This window comes from Alligator mississippiensis, chromosome 10 (assembly GCF_030867095.1).
Source record: "Alligator mississippiensis isolate rAllMis1 chromosome 10, rAllMis1, whole genome shotgun sequence".
NCBI lineage: Eukaryota > Metazoa > Chordata > Crocodylia > Alligatoridae > Alligator > Alligator mississippiensis.
The window spans coordinates 38847915-38871868 of NC_081833.1; the positions used below are offsets into that span (position 1 = coordinate 38847915).

General features: G+C 43.4%; 1 long non-coding RNA gene across 1 annotated transcript; it reads right to left on the reverse strand.

The window, feature by feature from the left end:
* Positions 1–3912: 3912 nt before the first annotated feature.
* On the reverse strand, positions 3913–16350 carry LOC109285630 (uncharacterized). Its single transcript, XR_002093440.2, has 4 exons — positions 16203–16350; positions 11567–11632; positions 9544–9631; positions 3913–4472 (listed from the first exon to the last, which is right to left on the reverse strand). It is a non-coding gene; the product is annotated as an uncharacterized LOC109285630 (long non-coding RNA).
* Between the last annotated feature and the right edge of the window lie 7604 nt (positions 16351–23954).

Consider the following 23954-nt stretch of genomic DNA (forward strand, 5'->3'; position numbering starts at 1 on the left):
TACTGCCGGCGTCTCTCCCGGCTTTGCTATGAGCCCTACTGCAGGCGTCGCCGCCGGCTCCTCCGCCGGCATCGCTCCCGGCTTTGCTGCCACCTCTACTGACGGCGTCCCTGCTGACCCTGCCATTGGCTTTGTTGCCGACTTCGCTGCCGGCTCCTCCGCCAGCATTACTGCCGGCTTTACTGCCGGCTCTGCTGTCAGCGTTGCTGCCGACTCTGCTGCTGGCTCCACTGTTGGAGCCTCTCTTGGCTCCGCCCCCGACTTCCCATGCTGCCCAATGCAGCAGCTGAGCCCCTCTGGGTGAGGGCTTCCTCCACGAGCCTCCGCTCGTCTGCCGCCCCACTGCACCCTTGGGGCAGCTTTTTATCTCCGCAGGGTGGCGTCTCCAGCCCAGGCTGCCTGGCCCCAGCTGGATATAAGCACGGCTGATCGGTTGTGGCGGTGGTTTTGCCGCGCATGTTCCTTCTTGTTCTTCGGGCTCTGCTGAAGGTAAGTGAGGCTTTCTTTTTGCTTTGGCCTGGGGTCCTCCTGTAACCCCAGCTCCCCTGGGACATAGTCTTTCATCAGCAATCCCCTGAGGCATCTAGTCCCATGATAAACTGGTTTTTGTTCTGAATACATTTGACTATACAGTGCGAGAAATGTCAAGAACGGAAGCCCCTTAGGGCTGGATGGATGGAGTACAAGGACAGTATGGCTGCAAGAATTGTTCAGTACATTCCTATTGATCGACAAGTGAAAAATACACATGGGGAACTTGTCAAAGATGCAAAGGAGATGACATGGGATGACCCTGTAATGCACTCAGAGTAGCTAAAGACTCCAGGCACATATAGATATCGTGCAGGATGGTTGGTATGTACCTGATCTAGGTAACTCTCTGAAAACCTGCCTGGATGGCATATAAATCTGCTCTTTTACCTACTGCTTCTAGTCTCCACTGGTGCTGTAAGGGTCCTTCACATAAGAAAGGAGAATAGGAAGGAAGGAGGACAGAGATCAAAGCTGAGAAGGGGATCATATATATATATATACACACACCACATTTCAAGTGGCTGCAGTATTTTTAAAGCTTATGGCAATATTTGTAGCAAGATCACTTTTTACATAAGCTGTAGGAACATTCAGTTGTCACCTGTTATGGTACAAACAGCATCTGCACATGTTGGATACCTATATGAAGTTGGTTACAGAGCAGCAGCAAACTCAGCCCTCTTTCTAGGAGAAGTGAGGAATCAAGGTGAGAAATGGACCCTGTTTTTTAGACCACTCCCCATCCAAACCCTTTTCTAAGGAAATGCCTTACCCATTGCTGCCAGCAGGAGGCAAGAAGACAATCATTGTTTGAAGGAAACACTAATTTAATTCAGGATCAAGGATGGTGAATAATCCCTTCCACTGTAGCTAATAGGGATGCTGGGCACTGGCAAGTCCTCAAAGTCAGGCTGTGACGTGCATTCTAAATGTGACCGGTGTTTGAATTATGTCTAGATTCCTTATAGAAGCTTCTGTAAAATGAACAATAATATTGCAAAGGAAAATGTGGGAGCTGCCAGGGTTAGGGTTGTATACACAGCAATAGTGCTGTGCCTTTTTGTACTTGCATTAGGAAACAGGCTTTACTTAAATGCTTACATACCACAGACACTGCCAAATCCTGGCCTGGTTCAGCATACAAACCGGGCTATGGACATTGTAAGCAAGGGAAGAGATATTTCTTATTTGAATAACTTATTCAAAGCTAGGAGACAGCACATGGTCCAACAGCAATGTTACTGCTTATGCTCACTGTGTCCTGGTTAGTGGCCCTGGAAACAATGTCAATATTTCCTGCTACATTTGTTAAAATTAAGCTGTCATTAATTGGGGTTTTCAATAAATTCTCCTCCCTTAACTTGGCTTCTAAGGGCCTTGTCCAGAGCTTGTCATCCAGCTTGCATTCAGGGCCTGGCTGGCCCCTCTCAGAAAGCAGGGCAAATTTGCACCTTATCAACTAATCAAAATGTGTGTCCGTGTGTATAATATAATATAGCACAAGCTTCTGTGAGCTGAAGCTCAGTTCATCAGATGCTGTGAAAGGACATGCAGAAAAAAAGAGTAACTTCCCCCTCCTAGTCACAATGTTCCTGTTTGTATTACAGCTGTGCTGAGGAGTTCCTGAGGATACCTCATTACCAAGGGTCCTGGTTTTCTCTGATTAAAAATTGCAAATCCTCTGATTTTGCACACCCGCCTTCACCCCGCCCACCCGCCCCCCAGCCCTGCTCCCTCAGCCCCACTCCCTCAGCCCCCAGCCATCTTCCCCAGCCCTGCCCCACAGCCCCACTTACCTCCATGCTCCAGGGGCAAAGGGCGAGTGTGAGCCTGAGCCTGGCCTTGGCTGCCTCAGAGGCTCAGGCCCTACCCTCCTCCCTCTCCAGGCAGGGTTGGGCGTTTCCCGCCCTTTTTGCAATTGGCTCCTGCAGGCTGGAGCTGTGCCAGCCTGCCAGAGCTCTTTGCAAAAGCGGAGAGTCTGTGGATTTCTCTGCTAAAGAGGGAAATACACGTTTTCTCCGATAAAAACAGGGAATCCATGGTTTTCTTCATTTTTCCATGGGAAATGGAAAACCTGGATCCCTGCTCATTACACATTTAGCAGGGCTGGGATGCAGGTCTGATGGTTAATGACAGTTAAGAATCCCAAGTGATCATAAATAATGATCAATGATTACCTGAACATGTGTAACACAATCTCTGAAGCCTCACACAAACTCTCACCAGAGTGCTGGAAGCCAGTTCTCTTCTCCTTAAGGCCACATTGCTACCACAGAGCTGCTTTCTGCCTCCAGCCACTTCACTGACAAAGTGCACCCCCTGAGTGTGGCAGTGCACCCCCTGCAAGAAGGAATCACGGGCGGTTGCTGCTAATCACCCACCCCCCCACCGCCAACACCGCTGGCGATGTCCATGGGCGGTCCGCAATTGTCACTGGCTGCTGCTGGCAGTGTCTGTGAGTGGTCACTGACCACTGGTCGGCGCTCGCCACCCCTGCCAGCGGTGCGGCTACCTGCAGCAGCTCCCCACTTGCCTCCACCATGCTCCTGCCCCCAACAGCGTTGCTGCCACTTGCGAAAGCTCACCATGGCCCCCCAACCTCTGGGGGCGCACAGTGTTCATGAGCCACTTCACTACTGCAGTGATTCAAAGAGCATCAGGGCACTCACCTAACAGTACTGTATTGCAGACTCTGCAGGGTTATTCCTGGAGATGGGGGAGCAACATGAACCCTCCCAGCCCAGTTTCCCCACACAGGGCTGAGAGAGCTGTGTTAGTCTGAAATCAGGCAGAAGACAGGCCGAATGGCACCTTAGAAACTAACTCTTTCAGAGAGGCATAAGCTTTTATAGGTGCTGGCCTACTTTGTTAAATACTAGAGGCAGATGACTGCTTTCCTGCATGGAAAGAGTGAAACCTACACCCTTCTACAGATTGTCTGTCCTTCTGTTGCTAATTACCACTCCATTACTTCACACAGAGGGCCCAATTCTGCCACCCGTAACTGCAATGACTAGAACATGTTTTGCCAACAGTCCAACTGAGTTTAATGGGACTGCTTGGGGAATAGCAAAAATGCTCAACTTCAGTAAAGTTGCCAGTACTGGGCCCAGTTTAATTATACCTACCATACAGAAGTCAGTTGAGATAAAAGAATCAGTGATTTTTAATAGAGCTCTGTCTCCTGCTGTGAATAGAAATGTCTTCCCTTTACCTTAGCATTTATAAAGCTAGAGGAGACCATTCTCCTGTGACAACCTTCTGTCCTATTGACATTATTTCCTCATTAACCTGATTCTATCATTTAAATCATTGGGTGAAAAAAGTGAGGCAAGAGTATTTATTTTAACTAATTTAAAAAAAATTCATTTTCTAGGCAAGATGTTTTAATAAACAGCAGTATTTTAAAAGGAAGAAAGAGAATCTATTATAGTTATTATATTTATAGTCAGCAGAATTTTCCAATGAAAAGAGCTGTTACTTAGTTACCCAGAGACCTTGCACAGAGACAGAGACTGGCCAAAAGGCCTAAATACATGTGGGTTCCACAGCTTTGGTCTGTGATCACTCACCTGCAATATGGAGGGAAACCTTCACACAAGGCTTTATCTTCAGCCTAGTGGCCAGCTGGGGCTTAGCAAGCTGAAGCCATTCCTTTCATATTGAAGATGAGGGTGGCTTCAATCTGTGATTATACCATGAGCCAAATATTGGTATTTCTGCTGTTGACAAAGCAAGGCAAAGAATGCAAGGCAATGAAGACATGGGAAGGTCAGAAAAAAAACATCCCCCAGCTTGAATCCTTCCAATGGTGCAGAATGTAAGTCATGAAAGTACAAGAGAATCGTGAGGGGAGGACCGAGGACAAGACTGATCCACATGAGGATGTTGCCAAAACTACCCCCAAAAAGCCTTTTCATTATGCAAGCCAGTGGGACCTGTAGGGAAAAGCAAACACTAGTCAGTAACAATAGGATTCACAGCAGTTCTGAACTAGAGACCAGTTTCCAATCACATTTGCTTTTATGCAATAATGCTGAAGACTTGTTTTCTTCTGACAGGGTTCTCTTGCCAATGCACTCTGGGCTCATGCATATCATAATAAAACAATTAAAAAACCATTAAAGGGACCACCTGCTAAGGCTTAACAACCAAATGGCCATAAGGAGAAGGAAAGGTTCATACATTTAAAGTCAACAGTTGTCAAACTAGAAGTCCCTGCTGGAACAGAAGTGTTTGGAGATGATTTTTAAAGGTTAAGAGAGGTTAAATGGGAATGATTTCAGAAGGCAATAAATTAATTGCATCCCAGAAACCATATTAGCAAAAGACTGATCATTATACTGTGAAAATTTCCACACCCCCAAATCTAATTAGGCTGCAAAACTGTTTCCAGTCATAGTACAGATGAGGTGACCTGTTCTATTTCTAATGAACAAGTTAGAAAACCCCCTTAAGTTTTACTTTTATTTGCTGAAAATAGTTTATAATATGTTCAGAGAACATATGAAATTATTCAGTCATTTAATCCTCTCAGATGATTTCCAGTAGCTCTCAACAGTACACCAAAAAACCCCTAAAGAATACGTGTAAGATCTTTGAAGTAAGGGCAATAAAATAAGACTAACAAAACAGTTTTCTACGTGGAGCTTATAAACAGCATACTTTTGGGGGCCATAAAAGTCATGGTGCAAGATTTTTGTTTAGCATTTTCACTGCACGCTGATAAGCAACATCATAAAAAGTATTTAGTGTGTAGCTCCATTTTGAGACTGGTGGTGTCAGCAGATGGCTGGAAGGAACAGGATACCCAACACTTGCCAAAGAATCTGCACTTGGCAAATTGTTACTAGTAGTTTAAACTACAAACTTAATGATTTAATTATAAATATAATTACTAATTAATAGGAACTATACAAAGAGCTTTGTAATGAATTTCTTGATAGATTTATACTCACTGGCATAGTTTGCATCTTAGCATTAGTATTGGAGGGGGCTTGGAGGGGCTGAGCCCCCCCCCATACCTTTCTAAGCAGCTCAGGTGGTGCTAGCGGCCTCGGCGGTGGCAGCTCCTTCCAGCTTCCAGATGCCACCACCACAGAATTGCCCACCCCCTACAAAGAGTCAGAGTCCAATTCAAACCCTGACATTAATATCTTGCCCTACCTGAACTACCATAACAAAAAAACATCCCAAACTGGAACATCTTCAGTGGGATGGCAATCAGATACTGAAAGAGACAAGAGCAAGAGGCTGACGTGCATTGGCTAGTGGGAGGCTATTCCAGGCTTTGTTCTTTACTATAACCAAAAATTAAGTTGAGAAGGCCTGATCCTGATGGGATTTTAGTAGGAGATTAGCTTGAGGAAGGAGTGCAGAAGGGGAAAGAGAGCCTACTGAGATGCAAAACTTGTGAAGAACCACTAGCCAGTTACAAAGACAGTAGAAACTGACAGCAGAATAGGGCAATGGCTAGCTAGGATTTCAGCCATAGGCTTTGACTTCCTCGCTGTGTCTGCCTGTGTTTACTAAAGCACCTATCACTTTGACACTAAAATGCCAGGAACCAAGAGTATATACAGGGGCATCTGATCCCATACCTGCACCCAGCAGCAGCATGGCTTTCTGTGCTGATGCTGGCTGGAGACAAGAGGCTCTCACAGTCAATTCCTATGGCACTCTGAAAGCCACAGAAGGGTGTTTCTGGCATCCAGAGCAGCAGTAACTGCTGACGTGTACTACACAATGTGATGGGCTAGCTGGCAGTGACTTAGCCCAGGGGTTTTGAAAGGGCAAAAGATGATTGGAGGACTTGGGATTCCCTTTTCTCACCAATCAGGCCCCAGAGCCTCACCCTCCGTGTCCACTGATTGACCCCTTGGATCACCTGGAGGGGGACAAAAGGGGCAGCGTGGCTGACTCAAGGGGAAGACCAATGAGGGACCATAAGGAAGGAGCTTCAAAGAGCTGGGCCAGCAGGGCTGGAGTAGTTGACCCAGAAGAGCCTGAAGGAGTGGGACCTGCAGGCAGCAGCTGGACCCTCAGCAGTGTAGTGTGCGGCAGGCAGGAGAGGCTCCCTGCTGGGATCCAGGATTGACTATGAGAGGCTGTGGCCAGCAGGAGAGGCTCCCCTGCTCCAGCAAGGATCTGAACAACAACCTGAGAGGCTCCTAGCTCTGTTTCCAGCTCCTCCAATAAGAGGCCAGGGCTCTGGAAAGGTCAAGACCCCTAGCAGCTTGCCAACACTGCTGGCTATGTAGCAGTGTTTTTGCCTACCATGTGGGAGATCAGAGTTCAAGTCCCAGCTGGGGTGAGTGAGCTAACAAAGAGAAAATCTTCTTGCAATGGAAAGGGGCCATTGTGTTTTCCCCCTTCCTCCCCCTCCAGGTACCTAGGCCCTATATTTCCTTGTCATTTGGCATTTTGTATTTTGTGCCTTTTTTATATTTCATCAACCAGTATTGTTTGTTCTGCTGTTTGTGTTCTACATTTTGTTAACCCTGTCTGTTGTCAATGATTGTAAGTGTCTAACCTTCGTTGAATCCTGCCCCCTTGGGGCATTGTAGTGTCCTCTGTACCCCCTGGTTTACGCCTGTTATGTTCCCAGTACTGTTCTTTCATTAAAAGGTATATAGTTAAGGCCCACTGGTGGTCTGGCTCTGCTCTGTAGGGGGAGGAGAGTCCCTACACCTCCCACAGCACTTGTGCACCTGCTTTGATCCCTTCAGTTGTAGAGGGGGTACCTCTTGGAGTACCGCCCGGGTTACAACAGTAAAATGTGCTGTCCTTAGGAGATGCATATGGAATAATCTTCCTCTGCCTCCTTTTTTACTTGCCCCTAATGCATCCCTAATCTGAAAGCTAGAGAAACTGCTATGTGATGGTTGGGTAATGTTACGTAGCCACCCACTTCTGCAGAAATATGGCTGTTCTACTATCCTCAAAGCAGCACGTGTGTACAGGAATATCTACCTAAGTAGGGATTTCAGATTTAGGCCCATGGGAAGAGGCAGCATTACTCACAAATGCCAGCTACAGCTCTGTTATGATTTATCAAAGTAATGAGATGTAGTTAGCCATGGCAGTTTGAACTCAAATAAAAGGCAGAGTAGATCTGCGCCTGGCAGACTAACCAAAGTAGATGTGTATATATAGCACAAGCTTTTGTGGGCTGAAGTTCATTTCTGCTGGAGCCAACCATTATGGGACAGCAAGAATCTCCCTCTCTAGCCTAGGCTTTTAAAAAAGAAAACTGGGAAATGACATCCATTGTTTGGCATCCTACTGACTTACACAAGCAAGCAGCAGGGTAGGAACCTTTAGATCAGAGCTTTCCAAACTTTTCATGTTGGTGACACACTTTTTAGACATGCATCATTTCGCGACACAGTAATTCAGTTCCGGGGGAGGGGCCAAGGGAAGCAGACGTGAGTAAGGGAGCTCCGCGGTGCCCTTCCGCAAAATTTTCTGCATTTCGCGTGACACACCTACACACTGCCGCCGACACACTAATGTGTCACGGCGCACAGTTTGGAAAGCTCTGCTTTAGATCCACAAAGGTTTGACACTTGAGTTAATGGAATAACTGAGAGCCACCATACATTGTCATCTTCTCCATGACAACCTCCCTGGACACTCCATTGCTGACCTGAGGATGGTTGTTCTCAGGCAGCCAATCGTTAGAAACCAATTTGAACAGGAAACTGTGGAACAAGAAATCATCCAGACTGGATTGTGTTATGTATTGTTTAAACACGGACTATGGGTTCCTATCCCATTACCTGGATTAGTTGTTGTGACTCCTTTGTTCCTATTGATTTACTGCCTGTTTGTTTGCTTCTCCCAACACTGCCCTCGTCACCCCTCCTCTCTTTCTTTCTTCCCTTCTGCCTTTTTTGAAGTTTCTCTCTCTTTATGCACTGCTTTGTGCACATCCTTTCACTCACAGAATCTAATGAAATGAGCTTCAGCCCACAAAAGCTTATGCTACACACAAGTGCACACGCATGCACTTTAGTTAGTCTATAAGGTGCAAACCTACCTTGCCTGCTATATCAAAGTAATGCAAACTCCCCACAGCCTGGTGCTAAAGTTCTGCTTAGCAATGTGGGGCAGACCCACTAGGTTTCATCAGAGGCTGGATGTAATGGGATGTGGAAAACTTTCCTCCCCTGGCACTGTGCGGTCCTGTGAGTTCCTAGCTAGGTATTTTTCAGTGTGGAATGGAGGCCCATACTCAAGAAGTTAATTTTTCCAGAAAAAAATATTCCAGGATGGGTAGTAGGCAGAGAAGCACCTGTCAAACTGTACCAGTGCTATTTCCTCTAGACATGCTCACTTTTGAATTAACCCCACCACTTTTCAAGCCACCTTTTCAGTCCTTTCTTTGTGACCAAAGCCTTCTCTTCACTGCAGTTAGTTTCAGCTGTAACTCAAGTATTGCCCTGACCCTAACCAGATTCCATCCACACTAAAAAATCTCTACCCCTGAGCTAAGTGCCACTCAAGCAAGCTGGCCTGCCAGGGCTGTGGGTGAAGCTCCATTTTATAGCTAAAACTGCAGTAGGAACACAGCTATTCTGTACTGTTAATAGAAATCCTGATTCTAATCTGATCATTCCATGCAGCTTGAATACAGTTTTGTGATGTGACTGCTCTCGCTCAAACTGGGACCAACTTTAGAGGAGATAATTGGAACTAACTCTACAGTATAGACAGGTCCTGTGTGGGATGAAACTCCTTTTGCAGAGCTGATGAATTCCAAACCACTACAGCATAACCTGCTCAGACATTCAAGTTCATTTTCAGTCTAACTAATAACACAATTTACATTGTTCATACTTTTAGCTGAATACTCTAAAATTAAATGCTTCTTAACCAGCATAGCTAAGACAAACTGCACAGACTATAATTGTAGCAAGAACTCAATATTATCAAGGAGAGACCATCTTGGATTTCTCAGTGTAAGAAAATGCTATGCTAAAAGATAAGACTGCTGCTGTGACTTACCTTATAGAAACATGCAGAGAGTAGGAACATAGTCATTCGGGCTTGCCACTTGTCATAGCCATGTTGCAGCAAAGGCCTGTAGATGTGTCTGTTTACACAGAGAAAAATAGTGTAAAAAGAGCCTGTTATTCAATTGTTTGTCATAATTCAATTGTCATTAGCATCAGTATTAGTCTCAGATTTGATACCAATGAAGCTCCACTGAAGTCAGTAGAGTGACTCCAAATTTACACAAGTTGATTAGTTCACAACACTTAGTTGTGAACAACACAACACACAACACAACACACTTAGTTCACAACACTTAGTTGACAAGTAAGTGCAGGGTTTGTCCCCCAGAATAGCTATTCTGATGTGCAGAAGCATGCTCTATTATTTCCTGGATCTTTAGTCCTATGCATGGAGGGATGGAGTTAGGATGAACTACACTGAACAAATAAGTATGTATGCTGCTGTTGCAATCAATTGCTTCCTCCAGGAGTCCCCCTAGGTCCTGTGCATTGGACTCCTCCCAGGGGTGCAACTCCCTGGATCTGCGCCCCAGATGAGAGGAGGCTGCTCTGTTGCCTGGGACCAGTGCTGGGTGCTGGCTGCACCCAGCACCGGTCCCAGGCAACAGGGCATCCTCCTCTCATCCGGGGCACAGATTCAGGGGTTCGCACCCCTGGGAGGGCTGCCAGGCTGTGCCAGACTCCTCCCGGGGGTGCAATCCCCCGGATCTGTGCGCTGGATGAGAGGAGGCTACCACTGCTGCCTGGGACAGGTGGCAGCAGCAATTTTCTCTGGTGCTAGTAGCAGCCCACACCCAGTGCCGGTCCCAGGTGGCAGAGGCAGCCTCCTCTCATCCAGGGTGCAGATCTGGGGGCTCGCACCCCTGGGAGGGCTGCTGGGCTGTGCCAGACTCCTCCCAGGGGTGCAAGACCCTGGATCTGTGTGCTGGATGAGAGGAGGCTGCCACTGCCAGCAAATATCAGGAGTTGTTTTGAAGACTTTGAGGTGCAGTTTCCCAGAACCTTCTGCACCTATCTCCTTGAAACATGGCAGACTTCAAGCCATCCAAAGGGGCTACTATCCCTGCAATTTTCATCCACATCAGGCATGAAATGGCAACGTTTTAGGCATTTTCATGATTCCCCATGATAGCCTATGGGCGAAACGTGCCGAGACAGTGAAACAGTTTCAACGAAACGAAACGGAACAGTGCTTCAAAATTAAACTAAACGAAACACTGTCCCTTCGAAATGGCGAAACGGATGTCGAAACGAAACGATGGTGTTTCGCACAGCCCTACTCTTTACCAGTTTCAGTGGAACTGATGCAGAGTGCCTAGTTATAGAAGCAGGGGCTGGGTATAGCTGGCATAGGTGGGCTGCATGTGAGAGAATATCAGCAGGGTTGGGGAGAAGGAATCATCCTCCACTCAGGCTACTTGTCCTCCAGCTCAAGCAGCTCCATGTTCAAGTAGCCATGGGAAAAATAACTGAGAAATCCATATAATGGCAAAACTGCCACATTGGACCTTCCTCCCAGCTACCTATACAGTGAGGTGAAACAGCAGACACAAAAGATGTCTACATTCCTTGTTGGGGCTGCCCTCTCATTTTTCTGCACTGGAACTGCACTGATATGAGCCCTCTGGAACAGGATAGGATGCGGCTACAACATTATTCAAAATGATCACATTCCCAATAGTACAAACTAGTTTCTTACAGAAACTGTGAAGCATTTAACAAAAATATTACATTCCCTTTGACACCCTGCTATTCCTTTGAGACGACACTAAAATTTAAAGCTTTCCCATTAATTACATCTAAATGTCAAGGCTTAATTACAATGCCTCAGAATTAAATTTCAGGCCAGCAGAATTTCTCATGCAATATAGCAGGCAAATAGACACATTCATGGCAACTTAATTCTTTGGAAAGAAAATCAATGTATTATTATTGTTGATTCCCCGGAGCAGTATTTCATCTCCTAAATGTAACTGAATCTTAATGGAAGAATACAGGGCTCTGTACTATACCTGTCTAGCCATTTGTGGGCTGGGATATTCCATCTGGACCAGAACTGTAAGAGTGAATCCGCATTCCTACAAGGACAGAACAAATAAAACGGGGCTTCTCTCATAGCAGAACAGGAAAAGCATGTAGCCATTCTATTAGACAGGCATTTATCAGTGCAGATGAAGCAGAGGTTCATCAAAAATCCAAGTGCAGTTCCCTTAATCTTCTGATTACAACTGCATTTTGACAGCACTACTGAAATAAATGTATGACAAGGGCTTTGGTGTTCTCTATAAAACAACCCTTGGAATCTGAAATTAATGTTATACTTGTTCTCTGCAGCAGGAGGGTTTAGTTGAGGGGTTTAAAAAAAACAAACAAAAAAACAAATTACATTCGAGTACTAAAGAGTTAACTCCATTTACCGGCATATATATGCAGTTGATTTGCATGCATTTGTCCCAGTAGTGATAACCCCACCATTTTTCCAGATCTAGAACTCAGGAGCCAATTATCTCAGACTTCTGATGACAGATGTGAGGTATTGTTATATGCTATCCAATCTTTGGCTCATAAGCTAATTATTTTGGTCCATCATCAACAATGAAGCAGTCATCAGACCTGACTAGAAAGGACAGCCTAAAGTGCTGGTACAGGAAATAGGCAGTGATGAGTAAATCCTGAGTTTTAGATTCCAGCAAAACTAAACATTCAAGACTGTTACAGAGATTATCATGCTACATATGGATATTTTTAAAGGAGGGCTGATACTGTCAAACCAATTAATTATTTGAGAAAAGAGATGCTTCTTCATGCAAATTTCCTATCTTCCATTGTTTAGGCTTGATCAGCATCAACCCTTTGTACATTTTGTGGGGATCCTGAAAAACATAATACCACTGCAAAACTCCAGACTGTAATTTAACTACAGCCATTCCTGGTTTTTCTTTTACAGGTTTGGCAACCTCAACAAGATGGAATGGTCAGTCACTCAAAATGATGAATATCTGACTGGATGAAGTGGTACTAGCACAATGCATTTCCCATCTCTGACTGACTTTTCTAGAATTTATAAAACTCATTTTCTTGACAGCGCTTATATTAGTAACAGAAGATGAGGCATACAAACTGAACCTCTCCTGCCCACAGTCTATGGACTATAATCTTGCACTTCTCTTAAATGATGCATCTTTATAGTAATGTGCATTTAAGGTATACTCTGATTACAAAGGATTTATGCCAGTGTGTAACCTTCTGTGCCTAGTTCCCAAGTGCTGCGCGTCTAAGCTCTACTTGAACTTCACTGTGGCTTACTGAGCTGCACGGCCAGGCTATTGGGAGTGACCTTGGGTCAGTTCCCTCAGGGATATCACCTGCCACGTCTTTGATGGTAAATAGGTTTCGATTGGGAGGACAATGTCTGGTCCCACGTCCCGAGGTACCTCCCCTCGGTCCTTCTCATGATATGTCTTCTCGGGGCTCCACCTCCCCTACACCCCGCCTAACGCCAACCACACTGTTGTCCGCCAGGGTTGATGGCTCTGACCCTCCCTGACTGCTCGGTCCCTTAGGGGCTGAGGTAGTTGGTCACTGGTGATATTTATTCTGACCATGTCCCGCGCCCCCCTTTTCCTTCTTGCCTATGCAGAGTCTGATTCTGCCCGGGCTTCAGTCCCCCTTGCCGCGCCAGGTCCGGTACTTGTTGCCTGCTGTTCCCATCAGAGTGCTGTCCCTGTCACTTCTGCTGATGTCCCAGTCGCTGCTGCTGTCCTCCGTCCACACTGGTCCTGCCAGCAACCCCTGGGATACTTGTCACCCTGACGTGTCCATTGTGTTCCCCTTCCACGGGAACCACCACGTTTTTGCGTTTGAAGCCTCTAGGCATCCAGGCTCCTCTAAGCCAGCTGAGGATGCTGCTGCTGCCTCCGCCTCCACTTCCACTTTTGCTTTCGTCCCTCCTCCTTCCGGCTTCTTTCCCACCGGGTCTTTTATCTTGGTGCCGGGTGTCCGCCCAACCAATCGTCCCTGGCACACTTTTATAAAGCGCGCCCAGGCAGATGTGGGAGCCGGTTCCAGCTCCTCTCGGCTCCACCGTAGGTTTTTACTTTGATCTTTATCTGCGGCGGCTCTGGCCACCACAGTTTTGCTTTCGTTGTGCTCCGCTGCTGGCGCGGCGTCCCACCGCCTCTTCATCGACTCAGGTAAGTTTTCTCCACACAGTGGTTTACAATAATGTGAGTCTTTGAGTCTTGGAAAACAAGTGTTTTCTTTTAAAGCACCAGCTCCTGGAATCATGTGGATACATCAGAATCCCAGCTTTGGTTTGTATTAAGAAACAATTACTTCTTTGCCCAATACAGATTAAATTGGAAAATGTGAAACTTAAAGACCCAAGCATCATAAGGCAACTGAAATACTACTAATTTTAAAATGATATCTTGATTTTAAAATCAACCCTGTAGTGATTTATGAGCCTTGAATCCCTGCAGTTGTCCCTGCTGTAACTTATTATTTGTTATTTGTATTTGTTATCCTTAGGGGAAGTAACTTGCTGTGGGGTTAATGCAGCTTTTAACCTCCTAGGTTTTCATTATTTTTAAAAATAGGTCAATTGCAGCCATGGCTTTAACAGCAACTCTGTCCCTGGAAAGTAGAAACACTAATGGTTGATCACCCTTCTTGACTCCAGTGGACATTGCCAAGATAGAAGGCTCAGTTGCTTCTCTGGGCCTTGCAGTAGGGTGCAGCAGGAATGACAGAGACAAACATTGAGACAGACAGAGCATCCTGCAGAGGGCTGTCACACAACAGGCTTTATACAGCTGTTCATCTTTTGGCTCCCGCTGCCATTAGGACTCTTGTTTAGGTAGCACAGTCCTAGGTGTCTGATTCAAGAAGTGGCCTACAGAGATCTGTACCAGTCCTTTGTGCTTTCTTAAAATCCTCCTACTGAAACTACTGCCTTAGTTATTCCATATATTGCAACTACCTTTGGAACACAGTATACACATGGAGCTGAATACTATTGGTAAAAGAATCCATCTTGTTAATTCTGTAGAAACCCTGAAGTATCAGTATTATTTTCATTTTCTGTTATTTGCATCTCATGTAAGCAATCACCCATTCCAGGTGTACTATGCCATCCCTTGAGAGGTTCAAATCACTTTTGAGAACTTCTAGTACATCTGCAGCATGCAAGAATATCCTTTCAACCCACTACAGGTCCTGGCTTGGTGCTTAATTAGATGCATCTGTTCTCTACAGGCTATGAGTACCTCCTTTATATGCTATCAACATTTAATACTGCTGTATAGTATGTGGGTATCAACAGAACGATTATTCTATATTGTATGACACCTGCTATATAAATAATAATACATGCAAAGTGGCATGTGTGTACTGGGTAGAAAGCCAGGGGTCAAAACCCCCTGGGCTGCTTGCTTGCAGCATGGAGAACAGCTGAATGTGCGGTATGTGACGCCGCAGATGTGTCACAGCTGCACTAGTCTGGACGCAGCCTGCTGGTCCGTTCATAGCATCTGATGAAGCAAGCTGTTGCTTATGAAAGTTTAGGCTTCCCTGAATTAGTTAGTCAATAAGCTGTCATTTTGCCCTGACTTCAAACTAACACAGTTAACTACTTCTCTCTGGTATACAGTGATGTCAGCTACTTACTTATACTTAAAGTAAGTATAACTGCCTGTATATTAAATAAAACAAAAATTAATAAACAAGAAATTTTAAAAACCCTCTAAACTGAGTTCCTCAAAAAAATTACTAGTTAAATGTCTCCTCCCCCTCCATTTTTAATGAAAAATACCCCCTTTCAATTGGAAGTTTTGCTGATTTGGGGACTTCTTATGTAAACCACTTCTGGTGAGGTCACCAGTAGCTGAAATCAATTTTCACTCTCTCTTGCTTGGTTACTGGCTCCCAGCAGCTACTAGTGATACTGACACACTAATGGCTTTCTTGCCCCATTACTTTGGAAAAGAAAGTCAGATTAATGAGAATCAGGTCAAAGTTAAAAGCAGAGACTTTGCTTAATAACTTTCCTCTACTTTGTTTTCACAGATCCATCTCCTTGTATGGAAATGGCAAGAGGAACAAGAAAGAGAAACCAAGACACTTGTTATTTTCACGGTTGCACCTGCTGGCTTTGGTTTTCTCTTTTCATAGGAAATCAGCCAAAATAAGGTAGAGTCCTCATTTCTGGGTCTTATTCATGTATTTTAACAGATCCGAAGACCATTTATGCAAAAACAGTGGTTCAAGTTAAAGTACATCTATTATAAGGCAGATTTTGTTGCAGTATAATGTGGACGTACAATCATTGCTATGCTGAGTTGGGAACAGTTACCTTTCAACAGAGTTAATCAATAATTTTGGTCTTTTTCTTTCTTCTTTTTTTAATCTTTATTTTGCTTTGCCAGAGTCATGTTACTTAATGATCCTAACTGGTTAACAACTCTAGGGCTCCATTGGCTGTTCCAGGCTACCTGTACTACTAGATCCCTTCCAAGCCAATCAGCTCCTCTTTTTGGAATGTTTTTTTCTCTAATTTCCTTCCTCTCTTCCCATTACCTTGGACACATCACATAGTAGCCTGAATAAGTAACAATAACCTAGTTTTGCAAGAAGTAAAGGAAGACTTACCACCAATCAAAGTAAAATTGCCAGTCTCCAAATCATAGCAGTTCTGCAAGGCAATTGAGGCAGGAGTGAAAATACCAATAAAAAAAGATCAGCCAGATGAAATGATTTGGCACCTATAGAGGAAACAGACAAAAAAACTTTTCCTCCTGTTCAGTTCTACCCCTTCAGCATAGCTTGACTATAATCAGATCTAAACTTACCCTTACCCAAGTGACTGCTCTCATAAAGAGCTCTCCCACTGCTTGATTTAAAGTGTCCAATTGCAGGCCAAGCAATAGAGAGAGGTTTTTAAATATGATTTTAATATAAAGAAAGACAGATGAAAATTATTCAAATATAAATAAAGATCACAGAGCAATTCAGGACAGGGTTCAAATAGTAAACTGAGAAGCTGTATATACATATGGTGTGTAATGAGGCATTTTTGGAATGGCACCTAGAGAACTACTGAGAGCACTGGCTGGATGCAGGAAGAGTGGAAGCAAGTTCTTTCCTGTATCAGTACTCCCCAGTCTCCTGTTCCAGATTTGGACAGAGTCACGTTCTGAGAGGTGGAATGAGATGTGCAAGATTTTACTTTTTTGTTGTTAATGTGGATAAAAACAAAATACAATGATGATGTAAGATTCCTTTAAAATCTAGTTTCATTCTGAAGAAAGAACATGTAAAACTGGCTTTACCCAACAAATCTTTTTTTTCAGAGCCTGATTCTGCTTTCATATTTAGGGTATAAATTAGAAATGCCTGGCAAAATGAGCATTGAAATCACTGGAGTTATCCAAGTGAAAAAAACGGAGAAGGAGAGAAGAGAATTTAGGGTTTTGTAGGCATCCTAACTAAAGCTGATGAGAACATTTTTGATTAAATGACATCCTGCTAAAATGAATGAAGCCAGAACATTTTAAAATGTGTAAGTTTCAACTAACTAATGTAACAGCGAAGTTTGAGGTGAAAGAAAGAGGACACCCTCTCACTCCTTATAGCTCACTGGTTCAGGCATTCACAGAAAATATGACTTCAAGACTCTGTACTACCTAATTTGAAGTCACATAGAATGAAATACTCTTTTCTGAATCAGGCAGAACATAGTTTTGGACATAGGTACCCAGAAACTATAGGTAGTGCCCAACTGCTTTAGTGCATGTATGTGCATGCACACACATTTTATTACTAGTGTTGTATGGTTCTGTTTTTATCTCAGTGCAATGTAGAACAAAATCAATTTTTGCAACTAGAATTGTTGCAGACAACAACCAGAATTGTTGTCTTCTGGTCAAGTCTACTGCTCATGTTAGTGGCAAAACCCAGCAGAAGCAACCCAGCATAGAGTGAACTGGATTCTATCCTTGCTTTGTCTCATCATCTAAAAGGGACAAACAGCAGAATATAATATATAGAAAAGGATGCAAAGAATATGCCAATCTCTAGGACTGACAATCTAGCATATTAAGGAAGCACTAAATCCACTTAAATCTTCTATGAGATTTTGGTGCCATCAATTGCCATAAAGACCAACAAGGTTTATTACTGCAGTGAAAACAGAGTACTCAGCTCCTGGATGGGGGATGTTAGCACCACTGAAGAGCAACTGCTTTGAAAAATTAAGAGTTATGTTAATAGATCCAAACCGGCAGGCTGCCTAGCTCTCCTTGAGCAGAAGCATAAGGACTGCTGACAGGCCTGTAAGGAGAAGGTATGCAGCTTAGAGTAAGTACAGTGTAAACTGGGAAAGAGTGAAGGGAAGTCTAGGGTTCCATCAGGGAGTTGATCATCTTCTCATATATGAGGCAGTTAAGAATTTCAGGAAAAGATATAGCTGCTAACTTAACAAAAGTGCTTCCATTTCTGTTCACTAGGAAACTGTCCCTTCCAGCCCGCAATGATCCATGTATTAGTCAACTACAGGCTAAGTTAATGGAATTGCCTGTATTTTAAGCTGGATGCATAGATGATGCACAGGCTTCACTTAATACAGAATGCTGCTGTACACCTTTTCCAAGGCAGTTTAAAGCCTCAGTCCTTGTATTGAAAGAAGTTAATGGCTATATTAAAGCTAGATTTTGATCTACAAATCACTACCAATACCATCCTCTGGGACCATGCAGATATTGGGCCCAGAATGAAGAATATAAGTAAGTGAGATCAAAGAAATCTTAGGTCAAGGGTGCAGGTTAAGAAACAAACTTCTAGAGGAAAACAGGTGAATCCAGACTCTGATTTCTCTTTAAGATATACTATAATTTATTGTTCTTTGAAAAAAACTCTTCTACCATATGAATGATACTTATAAATCGGATGCCCCTTCAGCCTGCTTTTGCCCAACATCCCTGCTAAAAAAAAGGGGGAAAAGCCACCATGTCCCAAGAGGAGTTCTGACCCTGAGAAGGGAGTAAACCACTCTAGGGCAGTAGTTCTCAACCTTTTTTGTACCAGGACCCATTTGTAAACAATGGCCAGTCCCGACTCAGTGCCTCTCATTCCCAACCCCAGACTCTCAGTGTGTGGGGCAGGGGCAGCCCCTCGCAGGCTGGAATTCTGCCAGCCTGCAAGGGAAAAGCCATAGTTTCCCACATTTTTCTCCTTTAAAGAGAATCCATTTTTAAAGTTTGTCGATCCATTTTTAAAGTTTGTTTGCAACCCTTTCACATATTCTTGTGACCCACTTTTGGGTCCCAGCTCACAGGCTGAAAAACACTGCTCTAGGGAATCTACCATGGACTTTGCCATTGCTGTTTAACATGGTTGTTGTTGTGTGATTCTGCTTTCATATTTACACATACATAGTGTTGTTCATCAGAAGTTTTGGAAGCACTGAAAAAGGAGGTTAGTGATAGCAGCACTATAAAAGCCAAAGACTGACAAATGGAAGGGAATGGAACTAGTATGCGACTGAACCCCTTGCACCTCCAGATCTCCTTTGCTTTCTGTTACAAAGGGAAATCTCTCATAGATATGCATCAGGTTAATGGTTACCAGTGAGTGCAAAAGCATACAGATTGACCTTACCACTAGTTTTACAGTGTATTCTGCGAGCAAGGTGGACTCTATTTCCTGCAGAAATAAACAGAACTGATTAACATTATCTCGAGCACTGAGATAAAACAGAATTGGGTTAAAGAAAATAAGAAGGTATTATTTGCTTATATTTATGGGCTTCATTGATTTATTTATATTTGATACAACCTACTGAAAGAAAAAATACAGAGACAATGATGAGGACACAAACAGCTCTTTCTGGAAGGTGTTGCAAAGTGACTCATTATTTTATGTCTCTGTTACCAGGAGGAAACAGGGCTGCAGCCTCTGTAGCATACAAACCATTTCCAAGGCTGTCAAACAAACTGAAGAGCTAGAAGAAGAGTTAACACCCAGTTAAATAGTTGCATCCTAGCCTACAGATGAGTGATTCCTTTTTGTCCTGAAGACTGTGACATACCATAATGCCCTCACTATCACTTCAGATATGGAGCAGAACTTGGTATCCTCCTACACTGGGGAGAGCAGGGCTCAGAGAAATGTTAGGATACAAAGCTCTTTTATCTTCTCGAGCTGTGAGCAAAAGGCATGAAATCAAATGGGGGTGTGGGGATGGTTTACTGAAGCAAAGCAGAATCCTTAGCACTTGTTACTATGGTGCAAAAGGGGGCATCTTAGATTGACACTTTGCAGAGAGATTTTTTTTAAGTATGTAGGTAGAGTTAGGAGTTTGAGGTAGATTATTAACTAGACCATTATTATGCTATAATTAACATTACACTTGATTACTGGAAAAAAACACCCTATCTAACTGAATCCTCCTCTACTGCACTCACTCATTTGCTACTGTTTCAGGCTCAGGGGATTTTGGAACAAAACCTTGATGGGGAAATTACTGAACAACCAGACCAATGATAACTCTTGACACAGTGTGAACAGGATAAGCAGGTGAGCTAGGTGTAAGAACGGGAATTGGAAACAAATATATATTTTATTATTACTATTATTGTGGTTATACATAGCTCTCATATAGAGCTTTACATCAGAAGATTGTAAAGCACCTTGAAAGGAGGCCAGCATTGTTGTTCCCATTTTACAGGTGGGGAAACTGAGGCACAGAGCAAATCTTTGTGCAGCAGAGAGATTCACTCGTGTCACCTAGCAGGTCAGTGGCAGTAATGGGAACAAAATACAGGTTTCTTGAGTCCCAGTTAAATGCTCCACTAGTCAGTGTGAGACATGAACATATTTGTGTATAGATATTTGTACATTTTCAGGATTTAACTTTCTAACTGGGTGGCTTCCAGAAACAGGTATAAATTCCTGTGTCATTTAACACCACTTTCTAATAAGGAAAGTTTAGACCTTTGCTATTAGGTGTTTTTGCAGTTTGCTGTTAGAGGAGCAACTGAGATGAATAGACAGCAATCTAACAAAGTAGGGGTTGAGTGGGGCACCAGCCCCAGGCATTGACTTTGAGGGGGGAACACAACATAGACACAAAAATAGCAGCTGCCAGCAACCTGGCTTTTGGTGTTGCCCCACATGCCACTGCTACTCAGGGTGCAGAATTGCCCAGCTGCACTTTTGTGACTGGAAGCCTGGGGAATCTAGAGTATTGCTTTAAAAACTCTTGGTGACAAACAACAGAGACAGTGGCTGGCTACTTTCCTTGTACTCTCTCTTAGTATGTGGATTCAGTCTTTAACTTGATTCATAGACTGCTAGGGAGGAGCAAGACAAAGGTGATGGAGGTCTCACAACACAGCTAAAAGGTGTTGTTTGCCTCACTGCCTAACGGGTCTGACCCACTGCTATATTATACAGGCACTGTGTTCTTGCAGTAGAACGCTGGGTTATTATGTCCCAACAGATGAGAGTATGAAGGTACATAATAAACAAATCAATCAGTTTCCAAAATATATACTTATTAAAGGTAGATGTAGGGGCATATTTTGAAAGTAAAGAAAATAAAGTGATAAAGATTAGTCCTAATCAGCTTCTGGTGTTAAGGGGCACATCACAGCAGACCTCATTACCATTCTGTAGCAACTGAATCCCTGGGGTTGAACCATAGACACCCCCCCCACCCAAAAAATAAAATAAAATCATACCTGCTGGATTAGCCCCAGCATGAGATGAAAGAGAAATACCTGCAAAAAAACAAACCAAGAGAGGGCTTCAGAGCCTTTCCTGGATTCCCTCAGGCTGATTTCACCATATCCCATGGCAACACTGCAAATCTCCAATCTATTACCATAACAACAAAAGCCTCTTCAAGTGCAATTAACTGACATTGAAATTGATTGTGCTATACCCCTCTGGTGACAGTCTTCTTGGATGTTGTGCTTTCTGATATATGACTTCACCTAATACAAGATGTCAAACATCTGAACCTTCAAAATGCAAGGACTTCTTATCACCATTTTCATAAAATTTTTGGTAGAATTTTAACTTTGCGTTTCCTACATTAATGATGGACTAAAGGTCAGACTAAAAAGTGGACAGTGGCTGCTACACAGAGTGGATCCATGTCTGGGTGCTATGTTTGGCGCTTTGCTCCTTGAGTTGGCTGGAGCTGAGAGAGTTCCAGACACTTCACACCAGTTTCACTGACCCAGATGGCCAATGCTTATCAGGCTGAAAAGGGAAGCTTCCATGTAAGGGTTACTATGAAACAGAGTTTTCTATGACCACTATTTAGGGAGTTCTCTTATTAAGATCATCCAAGATGGCCAAAACTCATTTTCCACACGCGTCCTGAAGAATGTGTGTGGTGGAGAGGTTATATAGGAATCTGTGTGACACACCCACAATTTGTAAAATGTCAGTGAAGAGTGAAAGTTACACTGAGTTGATGTAATTTAACAGTACAACTGTAGCATAATTTGTTTCAAAGAAACTAAAGGAAGCTGCAGACAGCACTGGTGATTGTCACATTTCAGTATGGTGTACTTGTATTGTGCCTTTGTAAATTAAGAGCTGGAAGAATGCTCTTCCTTAGAGAACTAAGGAAATCTTTTTTTTTAATATTGCAGAAATGGACCTTCTGGGTTTGTAAAACATCAGGAGAAAATACGTTCACAAGATAATGAGCATCTGGCTCAGACTTGTAGCACCAGTATTCAGGAAAATGCATACAATGTCACCCACAGTGTAAAACTTCAAAATCTACTGCATTCACTGATAAATGGGCTTAAATTGCAACAAGAGAAATTTAGATTGGATTGGGAGAACTTTCTGACTATGAGGGTGGTTGGGCATTGGAGCAGGTATCCACTTTGAGAAGGTGTAGATATCTATCATGGGACATTTTTAAGTGAAGCTAGGCACATATTTGTCTAGGATGATTTACAGCAGTAGATCTCAACCTTTTTAGACTCAGGACACCCCTCAGAAAATGCTAGCTCTTAGTTTTCACTTGTTATTCAAGTACAGAAAAATTCTGTAGAAATTCTTCTGTTGCAAAGAACTTTAGACAGCAACAGAGCAGAATAGTTTTAACATTAGGAATTCCTATTTGAAATCTCTGGGTTTATCTTGTGCTGCGGCACCCTGGTTGAGAATCACAGTTTTACAGGAATGATCCAGGCCTAAACATGGGGTTGGACATAATGACCTCTTGAGGTCTCTTCCAGCCATATATTTCAATGATTTACAGTTAGTACCCATGGCAGGGCTGAAGAAGTGGATCATTTTAAATGCAGATCTTTTTCTTACCATTTCAATGAGTCTCCGAATGATATAGCCTTGTCTGCATTGCTTTTGTCTTGGGAAATTCAGCTGGTAGCAAAGTATGGGGGCCAGCAGGAAGTAGTAAGGGTCTTGGCAGGGGTGGGGGTGGGGAAGAAAAATATCATAAATAGCATGTTCTTTAAAAAATCCACTTTACTTGGCAGGCCTACTTTAATATTCAGGCTACCTATTGAATTTCAGCTACAGTCATTGTTACTGTAAAGGACTGTGGTTTGTATCAATACATACTTCACCAGTTAAGTCTGATGCTGCTAGAAGGAACAGGAAAATGAATATATGTTGTCATACTGTTAAGTACACATAAACTGATATTCCAAGTATAACCAGAATCACACAGTATCCTTAGGCTATGGAAAAAACATTCTGATCACACGTGGCACTCTGTCAATGTCTGCAACTCCACTGACAGATCATCTAAGGCTAGATCCTGACCTCTACTGTGTGAATAACTCCTGATAAAAGTCAATTTCAGAAGAAGTGGGTGAGTGAACTATACTAGGACAGTAGAAAACAGCCTGAGATACAGGTGGTGCTGAGTAGTCTTGTAGAGATCCTAAGAATTACAGTTGCTGTCCTACCCTGAAAGCCATGACCCTGTTGTCATATTGAATGAAATAGTTTGAATGTTTGTAATAGTTGCCCATTAGCCAGTTCAGGAAGAAGACAAGATTTATCTTCTTATCTAGGCCATTGTTTTGGTCTACCTGTGGAAGGTCCTGACTTTTCTCAAAGTCTTAACTCTTGAATTTTATCTCTAGAGGCCTTTAACAAAGTTAACATAAAAATTACCCTTAAGCAAACATCCCACATTCAGAGAGATCAAACCCTAGGGCCTTTGAAAAGATTGGAAAGAAAGGAAATTCCCCAAAGTAATTGAATGGTCAAGAAAAGAAACTGATTACCAAGCAAAAGAATCTGTTAAGAAAGATCCGAGCCCAGATTTGGGAGTAGTGACAGGTTTGGGTAGGAGGGGCCCAAGATGGCAACTCACTCAATAAAAACTGTAACCTACTGTCCCAA